Source organism: Sciurus carolinensis, chromosome 1, assembly GCF_902686445.1.
Source record: "Sciurus carolinensis chromosome 1, mSciCar1.2, whole genome shotgun sequence".
NCBI classification, from domain to species: domain Eukaryota; kingdom Metazoa; phylum Chordata; class Mammalia; order Rodentia; family Sciuridae; genus Sciurus; species Sciurus carolinensis.
The window spans coordinates 81,936,134-81,951,024 of NC_062213.1; the positions used below are offsets into that span (position 1 = coordinate 81,936,134).

At 37.6% G+C, this 14,891-nt stretch overlaps 1 protein-coding gene across 1 annotated transcript in view; it reads left to right on the forward strand.

Moving 5' to 3' along the window:
- Positions 1 to 1,154: 1,154 nt before the first annotated feature.
- The window catches only part of Pcmtd1 (protein-L-isoaspartate (D-aspartate) O-methyltransferase domain containing 1), a 76,896-nt gene continuing 63,159 nt past the window's right edge, over positions 1,155 to 14,891 (forward strand). Inside the window, exon 1 of the mRNA XM_047548890.1 lies at positions 1,155 to 1,384. The gene's annotated coding sequence lies outside the window, so the exon portion shown is untranslated. The remainder of the gene's footprint in view (positions 1,385 to 14,891) is intronic.

Here is a 14,891-nt window from a genome sequence, read left to right on the forward strand (position 1 = left end):
GTTATTTTATGATTTGAAGCTTTGACCTTGCTAGTGTGTTCTTTCTAAACACTTTGTACGCGATAAGTTGCCATGGAAAGCAGTAACCTGGGCATCGAGGGTGTTCTAATTCTAACGTACCTTAAGATACCTGTTAAGGATAGTCTTCAATCATTGTTAACAGAGCTGAAAATCAATACAATTTAAGCAATGCGATGGAATCGTGCTCTAACCAACTAGTGGTTTGGAGGGGAACACACACAGAAAGACTAGTGAACAGAAAAGCAGAACAATGTGACACTGGGTAGGAGAGACGTGATACCTTTTATGAATATTATAATCCACTGGAAAAAAAATTATGTGTAGTTTTCTAGGAGTCTTAAAAGCAGGAATAACACGTTTACAATCGAGGATCATTACTGGCAGTGCTTTCCTAGCTTGATCAATATGTCATTCTACTCAGCTTTCTCTCCTCCTCAACAATCTTTCCTTCAGATAATCGGTCATAAGCACACTAAGCACACTAAGAGAAACTTGCTTGACACAGTATCTTCAGTTTGTTGAATGCTATGCCCATGTGGGATGTTCAAGCCCAGTATGCCCACAGCTCCATCTCCGAGTCAGGACAAAGTGTCAGGCATCGGTAGATCCACACGTAGGAGCCGGAGGCGAGATTCTCACGCCGCACCCGGAGAACACGCAGGCTCAGGAAGCGCTTAAGGGGGCTGGACTTCGGGACGCTAAGTGGACACTTTAAAGTGGCCCAATTATGAGGAAAATCCTGAGTACTTCAGATCAGTTAGTGAGCACCTTCCCAAAAAGCATCGCCCCCAACCCAGGAAAGCACTTTGAAAATGGTGCAACACCCGTAAGACCTTGTCCCCAAGCGTAGCGGAGACCTGGAGGTGCCTGCATCCTCAATACCTCCACAGTGACTAACCATCGACCACACCGCGACCAGTGCGCTCATCCGGTCCAAATGTGGTAAAGAGGCGGGGAGGCAGAGGCCTTGCTCTCGCGGGATCTCCTCCTATCCTGTCTTCTCCAGGCTCCTGACAAGCCTCGCGTTGTTTGGGATTTGGGGCGGGACGAGTCCAAAATGGGCGGAGCCAAATGGGGGCGTCCCCAGGCCTTGTTGACTTCGGCCTCCTGACGGAGCGTCAGTCTCTCCTAGGGCTTTCCGCGCATGCCCAGCTCTCAGGCGGTACTGGAGGCTGGGACAGTCCGGCTGCCCCCGTCGCAGGTCCGGGCCCCGCCCCTCCCCCCGGCGGCGGCGGCGGCGGCGGCGGCGGCGGCGGTGGTGTTGTTGTGGTGGTGGCGGCGGCCGGCTGCCTCGGAACTTGCAGAGTCCTACTGCCTGGTTCACACGCCGCTGTGGCAGGCAGGACCTACCGCCGCGCCACAGGTAACGCCGCTGCCCGCGGGCTTGGGGTTTTAGGGGTTGGCCTGTCCGGGGGTTACAGGGGGCGCGTTCGGAGACCGACCCCAGGTGTCTGGGCCAGGAGGTCGGGGATCCCGGGCAGAGAGGGCTCGGGGGGCCAGACGGGGCCTGATGTTGGGGTCCCGGACACGGGGGGGCAGGAGGCCAGGGACCCGGGGAAGGCCCGGGTACCGCGTCCTCGGACCCGTCCTGCGGCTCTGGCCTGGGCTTGGGGACCTCAGAGACCCCGACGCTGGCGTTGTCAGATCCCTGCGGCCCTTCAGGGCCTTTCAGATCCATCCGGCGACTTTCTGTTGTTTTGGTTTTGAAGGAAAAGAATCCAGCCTACGTAGGGCTCGGGATGCCATGGGGGCTGGGAAGGGACTCACGAGATTAGAGCAGCCGCTAACATTTTCTTTCTTACTTTTTTTGTTGTTTGAGTGTACTACTGTTTGTGGTAAGTGCCGTGCTTGTCGTATTGCTTGGGACATTTTAAACACCAGCAGAGGGAGGACCCAGGAGTAGAACTAAAGGGAGTAATTTTGCAGATCCAACGTTTTCTTTTCAATTATTATTTTGTTTTCGTATCTCTTTTTAAACTTGAGAAATCATAGCTATGTTTTGAACAAATCAGAAGAATTTGGGTAGGGAGGAGTACGTCTTTAATTTTTTTTTTTTAAATTACAAAATACTGTTTGCCCTTTAAGAAAAAATTAAGCTGCCAAACAATGAAGACGCCAGCCCTCTCCCCTGCCCTCCAACCCCCATGTTTCCTTTATTACTGGGTAACCAGACTTCAAGTGTGTATAACCATTCAGGACTTTTTTTTTTTTTTTTTCCCTTTGCATATGAGGGTTATGCTTTAGAAACAAAATTAGAATCATATATAGTATATTCTTTTATTGGCCAACAATACATCACAAATATTCCTCCATTTTATTAACATGCCTTATTCTTTTTAAAAGTTGCATAACTAATTTTCTTTATTGCTGAACTTGGTTTACACATTTTCAATTATCAATTCCGTTTTTTTTTTTTTTTTTTTTTTTTTTTGCGGTGCTGGGGATTGAACCCCGGGCCTTATGCTTACAAGGCAAGCAGTGTACCAACTGAGCTATATCCCCAGCCCTATCAATTTCTTTTAAAAGGCCAATGTTTTGAAATGTAACGTGGTGAAACTTTTAGAATGTCCAAGGCCAGATGTGATACTTTCATATGAAACAGGTTGAGTAATATGTTTACACAAAGCTTAATGGTAAGTTCACATGTGGCTGGATGACTTCATAAAGCAGGTTACTAAAAGAGTTTGCATTTTGTTTTTCCAGTACATTTTTCAAAATAAATTTACTATATGGTCAGATGAAAACATTTAATTCCTTGAACATAAAGTGGCCAATTTGTGAAAAAAAGGTAAAGTGGAAAACCAGTGGCCCAGAGCTTTGTTTTGGGGGATGGCAGATGAGAAGCACTAGGGTTTAAATATTTTGAAAAGTAAGCCATAGGGAGTCAAGCCGGAAGTGGAAGGATGATACTACATTGCTTACTATTAAGACAGAAAGTAAATCCCTGTTGCATTCTTGTGTTTTTGTGTGCAGAAAAGCTAAAGGCTTTGTTAATTTAATCACTAACTTGTATTTTTTAAAGATGTACTGTTGTGTTCATCGTGGTGCTAGTTTCCAGGGAAAACAGAACTGAGAAAATCATAAACAACAGTCTGCATTTAAGCATGTATAGTCTGAAATCTTAGGCTAAATTGTGTGGCATTTTATTTGGGAACTGTGCTTGAAAAGAATCAAAAACATCCATAGTATTTTAGTTCTTGTTCTTGATAATAGCTTTCTCATAACACCAAAATAAGTAGCATTTTCCCTATTCTGTAGATTATAAATAGACTCTGAGAGATTAAACTGCTCAAGATCCCATTGCTTTTTTAGTACCGATGTCTGTATATACCCAGGTGTACTTAATCCAAGAAGCTGGATTTGGATTTTTTTTTGCTCTTCCTTGTTTCCCATTTATGCAAATTGCCTTACAAAACTGTTTATCTTAGTTTTCTTTCTTTGAAATGGCAAAATAGACACACAAATAATCATGTGCATTGAAAATTGTCTAAAGGATAAATAGCTAGAAACTGAAATATCTTTTTATGTGAAGTTTCTTGTGATGTATTATTAAAATATTAAACTTGTTTTTAATGCTGTTAACCAAGAAGATGAGGGATTGTGTTGCTTTAGTCACTGTTTTATGCCATGGTAAATTTGTGTGTCATAAATTGTAACTGTCACAGCTATTTAATTTTTTATAAACTTGAATAATCTCATTAAGCATTATTTTTATGGATCCAGTTGAACTTATAATATTGCTAATATGCTTAAAAGAGCACAAAGAGGGCCCTAAAAAGTTAGAAAGATTGAAATTGCTTATTTAATTTTTGGTATTTTAATAGCCTCTTAAAATGCATCAGTAAGATATGTGTCATAATATAGTATTTTAATTTGTTTTAGTTTTGTAGCAGATGTGACAATTGTGTAGTGTAAAGAAATAAGGAAGATGCTGAAGTTTATAAAGTATGACCAATTGTAATATGTATTTGAGAAGAAACCTTAAGATAGTAAAAGTTTAAGCTTTTACTGGCACTTCAGAATGATAATTAGTCATATCTAAGTGGCATATCTCCTACTGATTTCTCTTGGTTTATGTTGGTTGTTAGTGTGTTTTATAGTTGTGCAACACCAAATTGTTTGAGCCACAGCAAAGTCTCTTTATACATTATGTTAAGACTGCTGACTTTCAGTTGTGGAATGGGAAGAGGCTGGGGACCTATTGCTCTTTGTATTTTCAAAAAATAAGAGCTATCTTGTTTCTGGTGGAAAGGAATTGAAAGTTTATTTTCCAGTTTAACCTCAAAATTCTTTTGGGGACATATATTCATGAGTAGTCAGAAATAAATCAACTATTTTTGGTCCTATGAGTAATATAAAAAAAGCATCAAGGTTGATCTCTGGAGTTTAAAATCTACTGGACTTTTTTCTTAGGGAAATGAACACAAAATTTATTAAGTGCCTAAGGCATGGGAGTATTAGATTCCTATTTAAAAACTAATTTGTACAAAATAACTTGTGTAATTGCCTAAAGAATCTGTTCCCTGATAGTTCTGTTTTTTTTTGGGGGGAGAAACTAGTTAACATAAAAAGAGAAGACAAAATGGGGTGGTGGAAGAGGGAGGATGTGAGAATGGGCTGTCAGAGTAGAGAATGGGAAAGGGGTTTCTGTACAAAGAGGAGTAATCAGTAGAATCAGATGTGTGGATGGACATCAAGGAAGATGAGAACTTTCTTGAGTTGCAGTTCTTTGAGCTTCCAGATACTGAAAAAAATATCTAATTACAATCATTATCATTCTACCTGCTCTGTCTTGTTTGGGGATTGAGTTGGAACACTTCTGTAACTTTCAGGCTCTTATAAGCCCCCTATAATAATCATATTATCATAAGTCAGTTCATTTTGTAATCTGAAGTTATGATGGGCATTTGAAGAGCTGTAGAATGTAAAGTGCTGTGAAGACCTGTCTTCTCCATGCCTTCTATAAACCAGCACCTCCAAATTGTCCTTCTGGGGCCTTTGTTCATGTTCTCTTTCCCTTTTATAATATTGGCTGTTACCTTAGGTTTGGTTCTCATCTTTCTTTTTAGAGTTGAGTTTTCTCTTCTAGTGATTCCACAGCCCCATGGTTTCAACTGCCCCCCTCTTCCCACTCGCTGAGGCTCCTTGTTCTGTACCACCAGTCTCATTTTCTTGCCTAATCTTCAGGTTTTTCTTTTTTATTATTATTCTCCTTGATAAACTATTGCTGGCATTCATTTTATTATTTTGAATCAGTAACTTTGCAAATGTATTCTTTTCCCCCTAATTTCATCAATATATTAATGAACTTAACATTTTCTTAGTCATCCAGGTTTAAAATCAAAAGGTCATCTTTAAAAAAATTTTTTTTTTTTTTAGTTTTTGATGGACCTTTATTTTTATTTATTTATATGCAGTGCTGAGAATTGAACCCACTGCCTCACACATGCTAGGTGAGTGCTCTACCACTGAGCCACAACCCCAGTCCCTAAAAGGTCATCTTTTTTATTCCACGTTTTTATTGGTGCATTATTGTTATACAGGATGGTGGGATTGTTGTTATTCAAAAGGTCACTTTTGATTTTTCATTCTTGCCTCAAATATTTTTTTAGCTATCTTATTGCATCATGCTTCCTGATTCTTCTGCCTTCTTTCCATTCTTCCAGCAATCATGTACAAATGAGACCTTCCTAATTTCTAGGTTTTTGATCTTCCATTCATCATGCGTACTGCTATTAAACTGTCCTGCATGCATCCTTGATCGTTATAGTTGCTGCCTTATGACCATACAAAAGTCCTGAAACAATTATTGGCTGTTTCTTATGTCAGTCATTATCTGAGTGCTTTATTCTCTCTTGGTCATTTATGTTGGTAGTCACTGTGATCCTCACTTTATAGGTGAAGAGGTGGAGACTTTATGAGCTCCAAGGAATTGCTAATGGGTAGAAGAGCTCAGATTTGAATTTTAAAGTGTTGGCTGGGGATATAGCTCAGTCGGTAGAGTGCTTGCCTTGCAAGCACAAGGCCCTGGGTTCAATCCCCAGCTCCACAAAAATAAAAAAACAAACAAAAAAATGTCTTCCTTTAAAGTCTGTGTTCTTGACCACTGTGCCTCTGCCTAAAGGCTATTCATCAACCCTGGAATAAAGTTCCAGTTCCTCAGCATTATTTTTCTTCATTAATTGACCCCAGTCCACTTTTGAAACTTAGTTCTTCTTGTGATCAAACTTAGGTTTAAATATACGTCCTCAAAAGAATGTAAACCTTTTTTACTTTACTTTTTTGGTTTTTTATGCATTTTTATTTCTTGGAATTTTTTCTTATCTCTCTCTTCCATGTAAAAGTTTAGTTCATACATAGTCATCCCCCACTCCTGCCTTTCCTGTCTGTATAGTAGTAAAATCTGCCCTTCTTGTTCATATAAGCTACTTAATCTTTGATACTTTTTACTCTTGTTTTTGAGTATTCTAACAATTGTAATTGGAGTATTACATTCTGGAAAGCAGAAACAATGTTTTATTGTTTTTGTATCTCTCAGAAAATATAGGTAAATGAGTATGGAAATGATTACTGGTAAACTGCCTCTTTCTTTGGCATTTAAGTAGTGTTTGATTTTTAGCTGCTGGATGCCTCCCTGTCTCTGTCTCTTACTCACCCATCCCCCACCACAAGCTTATTGGAGTTTTGTGTCTGTAGCAACCAGGTTTTCCTTTTGTGGGCTGCTTTATGAGTTCTTTATTTTTCAGATTGTTAGGTAATTATCATCAATCGTTTATTCAAAAAATCAGTATGTGCATGTGATTTCTTGGTATTGTATATAAAAATGCTTAAAATTAACATTTTGCATTTGATATCTTTTCCATGTTCTTGAGTTGTACAGTCTTCCTAATGAATTGCAATCTCATAAGGTGACTTCATGGTTTCTTTTGTGTTTATTTAGATATGAAAGATGGAAACATAGTTTGTTTTATTGTTTTGGTGATATCAGGAAGATCCAACACAGATGATATATCTCTTTTAGATTCCTGAAGAATTCATATAAAATTTTAGATTTATTTAGATAATCTATCATTGTTAATGGTGACCATGCAAGAGTTAGTTTTTTCTCTTATTGTCTTTGCATTCTATATTGTGTTAGTTTAGATACTTAATTCTTGCTTTGCTAGTTAAAAATATAATGCTGTTAAGAGTTGTGAACTTAGGATAGGTTGGTGATAGTGATGGGAGAGGTGTTTGCTTTTTGAAATGCTAAAATGCATGACTGTAGAGTGATACTGGTTTTGTGAGGCCAGGCAGTTGGTCACTCTACCTGCCCTCAACTTTATAAAGGTAATTTAAGCACGTTTGAATTATTCATTAATTTAAAAAATAGAAAAAATGGTTACATTGTTCAAATTTTAAGCAGTACAAAAATAGTTTGAAAATGTCTCTTCCTGAGTCTCCTAATTTTTCTACTGGGAGGTAGCCACTCATCATTGAAGTAGAAATAATAGAAACTATTGCTTTATAAACATACAAGTAAATGTGAATAAATTTCTTTTTTCTTTTCATGTAGGTAGAGATGAGGCACACTGCAGATTTTCACTTGCTTTTTTACCTGAATGTATATCTCTTAAGTTCCATATCAATAATAAATAACTATTCTATTGTTTTAAAAATGCTTGTAGGCTTAAAGTATGCTGTATATAACTACAGTTTTATTTTTTTATTTTTTTTGCGGTGCTGGGGATCCAACCCAGGGCCTTGTGCTTGCAAGGCAAGCACTCTACCGACTGAGCTATCTCCCCAGCCTATAACTACAGTTTTAGATTGAATTTTTTATTTAACAATATTCTCTACTGATGAGCATTTAGATTGGTTCTGGTTTTTACTATTATAGCTACTGAGGCAACATATTGAAGGAAAAGAAGAAAAAATTTAAAAAATTGGTGATCCTCTGTAGGGAGGAATAAAGTTTGAAAGCTGAAATTATTGTGTAGGGGTGAAAATGTATGATATTTTTCTTCATTCATTGTATGTAAGAGTTCAGACCTTAAGAATATGTAGCTGTCTACTCTGAATATTTTAAATTTATTTCAAATAGATTTTATGGTATAATCTTTAATAGTTAAAAAACCTAGTATAGGGGCTGGGGAGATAGCTCAGTCGGTAGAGTGCTTGCCTTGTAAGCACAAGGCCCTGGGTTCGATCCCCAGCACCCAAAAAAAAAAAAAAAAAAAAACCTAGTATAACTGTGCAGAAGTGTGACTAGACAAAAAGGTTTGACATAATAATATTAGACTGAAGTGGGGAAACGTAGCAAAAACCTATTTGTTCAGGTTTGTCTTTGTCTCTCTGTCCCAGTCCTTTCTCAGTATAGGGTAAGATCCCTTCTGGAATGAAGGTTTTATGATCTTCTATAAGACAAGGTAGGACAGAGAATTTTTTTATGACCAGCCTTGACACAGAATGGCAGGGGAAGGTTAAAGTAAAATATTTAGGTTTTTACAGCTGACTTGGAGGGAAACTTTAGTTTCTGTGACCCACCTTGGGGAAAGGAATTCTAGTTTCTGTGGAAAGGACAGGAGAAGTCAGAAAGAATTTGCTTTTGAGGCTGACTAGTGTACTGCAGTTCAAAGTGTTCATCGTGTGGAAACACCATTCTTTGCTGTATGTTTTTCTGAGCCCCAACAGTTGTTTCTTGGTTACTCCTTTTGTGTGTGTGTTTGTGTGTGTGTGTGTGTGTGTGTGTGTGCGCGCGCGCGCGTGTGTGTATGTATGTATGGGAGTGGGGGTTGAAGCTAGTGATGTTCTACTAGTGAGCTACATCCCCAGCCTCCTGCTTTTAAATTAAAAAAAAATTTTTTGAGACAGGATCATGCTAAGTTGCTCAGGGTGGCCTTGAACTTGTCATCCTCCTGCTTCAACCTCTGAGTAACTGGGATTATAGGCATGTGTTTCTGCATGTGGCTTTTGATTTCTTTTCTGACCTGATGATTAGTGACCGGGATGTAGAGAAAATGGGATCATGTGAAGACAGCTGTTAGAGTCTGTCAATTGAAAAGTGACACTTATGATGGATAGCAGCTTCCATGATTAGTTGTTCATTCCACAAGGGTCAGCCCTCCATGTATTTAGCAGTTCAGTGCTTTGAGATGATACTGACCTGGAAGATAGTGTTGGAACTATGACCTGTGTTATGGTTTGGATGTGTTTTGCTCCTCAGTTGTCCATGTGTTAGAAGCTTGGTCTCCTTGTGGAGATCTGGGAGGTGATAGGACCTTTAAGGGGTGGGGTGCAATGGGAGGTTCTTAGGTCATATAGGGTCTTGTTGTAGTAAGGCACTAAGTTAGATTTCATGACCCCTTGGTAAGATTTGAAAAGGAGTGATTCTTAAAAGCCTTCATTATGGTAAGGGAGTGATTATAAAAACCTGAGCCTGGCCCCACCCAGTTTTGGGATGTAATGTTTTCTCCTACACAGGGTACCACTGTTTCCATCTGCTATGATGTTATATAGCCAAGAAAGCCTTCATTATAAGTGGACTGATGCCAGCACTGTGCAGTTCGATATCCAAAACTATGGGCTAAATAAACCTCTTTTCTTTATAAAGTTAGCCTATCTAAGGTATTTTGTTATGGTAATGAAAACCTGACTAATCAGCTTGTAATAGTGTATTTAACATGGGAAACCTGTTTGGGGATGAACTAAAATCTGAGTGTCATCTAGAAGAAAATGTCATGGCCTCCAGTGTAACAATATATTTTATTTTATATGGTCATTAGCTTTTTTTTTTTTTTTTTTAAGTATAAAATTATATGTTCAAAAATGAGATTTAAACTACTGAAATAATTGAAGTTAAACAGATTCCTCCTTCAGGGCTTCCCATCCAGTCTGTTTATATGGGTTGCCAGAATAATGGTTTTTCACAGTTTGGTGCAACTCCTTTTAGACTTTTATGTATAAACAAAGACAGTATGTTTGTGCTATCTTAAGAATATCAGGGCTGGGGAAATAGCTCAGTTGGTAGAGTACTCACCTCATAAGCACAGGGACCTGGGTTCAATCCCCAGTACTGATAAAACCAAAAGCAGGGCCTTCAGTTTAGTAGAAGGAAATATTTAGAAATGTCATAGCTCAAAAGACAAATGCAAAACAACCTTTGATTTACAATGTTTAGAATGATTGCTTATTTTATTGCTATGATACCTGTAAGTCTTTTGACTCTGAATTCTCATGTTTTCATTCTTTTTCTTTTGATGATTAGAGAGAATTTTAAAATCCTGGTTCATCTTCATATTCATATAAGAGAGAATTTTGGAACACATAAAGGAAGTCACTGTAATTTTAGTTTCAAGAGAAAGACTGCAATGGTCTATAGGACTTAACATGCATTATAAATCCCATTTTGAAAAAAAATTTTAAATACTTCTAAAGCATTTTTATGGAATTGACTTTTCCCTTCAAATAGAGTGATTTGAACTGTTTCTTCTTTCATGAACCAAAGATAACTAGAAATGGATATAGGAAATTCTATAGTAATTTATATCTGTATTACACTAGACTGTACTGTACTATACTATTATTTATTTTTATATTATGCTGTTCATGAAATTGATATGACTTTCAAGGAAAAGAAGGGAAGAAGTCACTTAGGATTTATAGTAGTGAACAACCTCATTGTTTATAATGAACAGTAAGCTTGCTTTTTCTAAGGACTTCCTTTTATCACTATTTAGTAATCACTGATTTTATTGTATCTATATAGCATTTAATAAAATGAATGTAGATCATACTACAACCATAAGTCATATATTTATATACACACGTATACACATACATTTGGACATCTGGTGCACAACTCAGAAGGCACCATTCATACAATGTAAATGGCATTCCTTTTACTGCTTCATGAAAACTCCTGATATTTCTTTTTTCTTTTTTTTTTTTTTTGGCAGTGGTGGGGATTGAATCCAAGTCCTTATGCTTGCAAGGCAAGCACTCTACCAACTGAGCTATATCCCGAACTCTCCTGATATTTCTTAATGAGTGGTTGTTTTAGTCAGCTTTTTCTGCTTCTGTGACCAAAACACTGGACAAGAACAATTTTAGAGGAGAAAAAGTTTGAGGCAGGACATCATGGCAGAAGGACAGGAGAAAGAAAGCAGCCAGGACACTGCACCCGGAAGCAGAGAGACAGACAGTTCCCCTCACCACAGACAAGATTTATACCCTTAAAGGCACTCGCCGGTGTATCCACTTCTAGCTATACGTACCCTATCTTCCTACAGTTACCACCCAGTTAATCCTTATCAGGATTAATGCTCTGTTTAAATTGAGATTTTCCTAACCCAGTTGTTTCACCTCTAAACTTCCTTGCATTGTTTCACACATGAACTTTTGGGAGGACATCTAATATCCAAACCATAACAGTGACGCTTCCTGGATTTTTCAGGCAATATGTTGAAACCCTGTATCTTTGGTGACAACATTTTCATGTTGTTAAAGAGGCAGACAAGTATTATTCCCATTTTATAGATACATGATCTGAGACTCAAAATGACTTCATTTTTCTGAATCTGTTTTGCTTTCTGTAAAATATTGGTGACATTGGACTCAGGGATCTACAGTGCTTAAGGACATAGGTTTTGGTGTGAGATATACCTAAACCTCAACCTGTTTTGGTTCCTTATAGCTATAAAGGCTTAAGCAAGTTATTGAATACCTTTTCTTGAATTTCCACCCTTGAAAATAATACTGTGTACATTTTTTGAAGATTTAAATGCATTAATGTACTGAAAACGCCCCAAAACTTTATATGCAATAACTGCACAGTTAATGGTAGTTGCACTAATAAGCAATAAAAAAGGCAATGTTATTTTGTGAGTTATCTATTTTTTCAGAGATTATGAGATCACTTACTTAGTAGCAGAAAGTGAGGAACCTAACACAGTGGCCATATCTGTTTAAGCAGAGACCAAATGTGGACTAACCATACCTCATTTATCAATATGGTAGACAGTGAGTTGGAGGAGTTAAAAAAAAATAAAGAAGAGAAGGAACCTAGAAAAACAAGGAAAGTAATTGTTACATAGTCAAGAACAGGCTGAGCCAGATTAGGCTTCATACAATGTGTATAAAATAGAGGAGGAGATTTGAATCATCTAGTCATGCAAAAAGAAATGAGAAATCACTAAAGATTAGAGTTCTAAACTTTGGAATTTTTATACTGTGTCTATGATCCGTGTTCCTTTCTTTTTGGGTGGTGCTGGGATTGAACATAAGGTGTCACTCATGCCAGGCAAGTGCTCGAATGCTCAACTGCAGCCCCAGCCCAAGAGGTGTTCCTAACATAGCTTTATCACTAATGTTCCTCATAATAACTTTGAGCCACCAAGAAATGTTTGAATTAGGATCAGTATACTATAGAAAGACTTTCATTAGTTGGTTTTTAATCTTTTGAAATCTAAAGATCAGTTACCTGTCCATTAATTCCTTTTATTTATTTTTTATTTTTATTTTTTTTGGTACCAGGAATTGAATTCAGGGGCATTCAACCACTGAGCCACATCCCCAACCCTATTTTGTATTTTATTTAGAGATGGTCTCACTGAGTTGTTTAGAACCTTTCTTTTGCTGAGGGTGGCTTTGAAATTGCCATCCTCCTGCCTCAGCCTCCAGAGCTGCTGGTATTATGGGTATGCACCACCATGCCTGACTTTTCTTTTACTTTTAATGGTGCTTGGTTAGGAAAAAAAATACTAAATTTGAATATGATTATTATTTTATTAGATTCATAATATTGAGGTAAGTCAATAGTAAGATTATTGGTCAGTGGTGAGATAAATGCTATGAAGTCAGATCTTAATAAATATGTTTGATTCTGGGCCTTTTTCTCATTGTTATTCTAAAGTTTATTTGTAAAGGTCAGTGTCTGCTTGTTTCTTTTCAAACCCTTTGATGCCTTCTGTTAATAGGGAACATTACTAGAATCTCCTGCTCCTAAATGTGTGTGTGTGTGTGTGTGTGTGTGTGTGTGTGTGTGTGTTTGGGCTAGTGTATTTCCTCATTTATTTTAAGTAATACACAAAAAGCATTTACCTGCAAGGAGATATCTTATTTTTATTTATTTGTTTATTTATTTCTTTTTTTAGAAATCTTATTTTTAAAAGAATGTTTCCTTTTGTCAACCTGGAATACATTAACATTTTGAGAATTGAATCTGCTACATGTCCTAGTGGAAGAAAAGGTATTGAACAACTGTCTTGTACGAGGTCTTACTCATGCTGAACTGAATTTTTGTAAACAAACTAAATAAATCTGGGTTGTAACTTTCCACTATCCTAAAAGTAAGTTCAGTAATTAGAATGTGCCCTAAGCAATTTCAGGCTTGAAGTTTATGTTTAGGCACAATTTCTCCCAACGGTTTAAGGTATTAGAAATGCAGAGTTGTTTTTTTTTTATGAAAAAATATGATTGCATGGCTCAGTAATTATATCAAAAGGTTGATGGTTTGTTGTGTTTCAAGTTGGTGCTTAAGAAAAATTGAGTCTTAGGAGTGTAGTTGTTATTTCAGTTAGAAGACTTTAGGCCATTGTAAGAGTATGACCATGCATTATGTATAAGGGAAAATGGAATTCCAAGTTTCATCAAACAATAAGAGCATCTTTCTTGCTACCCATCCTTGTGATATCTTTAGTTCTTTACCTGTATCCTGAATGAGAAATGAGAGACAGGGATGAATTTAGTTGGCTAGCATACTTATCTAATATGAATTGTGTTTGCTTTGCCATGGAGAGCAGTGTTCCACTCAAGAGTAGAGGGCAAATACAATTTGGGTACTATGGTAGGTAAATAATGCCCCCTCCTCCCCACAAGAGGTCCATGTTCTAATCTCCCGAAACTGAATATGTGACCTTATGGCAAAGAGGACTTAAGGTTGCAGTTGAAATATGCTTGCTAATCAGCTTACTTTAAGGTAGGAAGATTATTGTGGATTATCCTGAAGAGCCCAATGTAATCACAAGGGTCCTTAAAAGTGGAAGGGGGAAGCAAAGTTGACAGAACCAGAGAGAGAGCAGAGTGAGAAGGACCTATTTCTAAGTTTCTGTCTTTGGAGATGGAGGAAAAGGCTATGAGCCAGGGAAAGCAGAGCCAGACACTGTAGTACAGATTCTTCCTACAGCCTCCAGAAAGGAACAATTCTACTGACACTCTTAATCTTAACCCAGTGAGACATCTGATCTTCAGAATTGTGAGATAATACATTTGAGGTTTTTAAGCCAATAAGTTTGTGGTAATTTAAGGCAGAGATGAATAGAGTTAAGTATATTGTGACCATTTGGTTCTTTAGGGAAATGAATGGTATACAGTATTCTATTAAGTTGGGAGAAGTAGGATCTGATGTTCATCACAGTAATCTAGAAAAAAATGTTAAGGATAGTAACAGAAAGGGATTTTCACTAAGGCCAGTTGAAATAACAAAAGATGGCTTAAAAGTTGAGGGAGGCCATGTTGAAGGTTTTGGTTTCAGATTTACTAAATTTGTTTGTTTGTTTTGGTATTAGGGAAGGAACTCAGGGGTGCTCTACCACTGAACTACAACCCCAGCCATTTTTGTTTTTTATTTTGAGACAGGTTCTGGCTAAGTTGCCCAAGCTGGCCTTAAACTGTGATCCTCCTGCCTCAGACTAATTTACTGGGATAACAAATATGCACGACCAAGCCCAGCTTCAGATACTCAATTTGAAGTGATGGTGGGAATCTTCTTCCCTATGAAGTTAATTTAGAAACTTACTAAAACTTAAATGAATGCACTGTAAAATTTGTTCTAAAGAGTGTGATGTTTCAAATTAGTAAAGCAGGACAAAGATATCTATCTATCTATATGT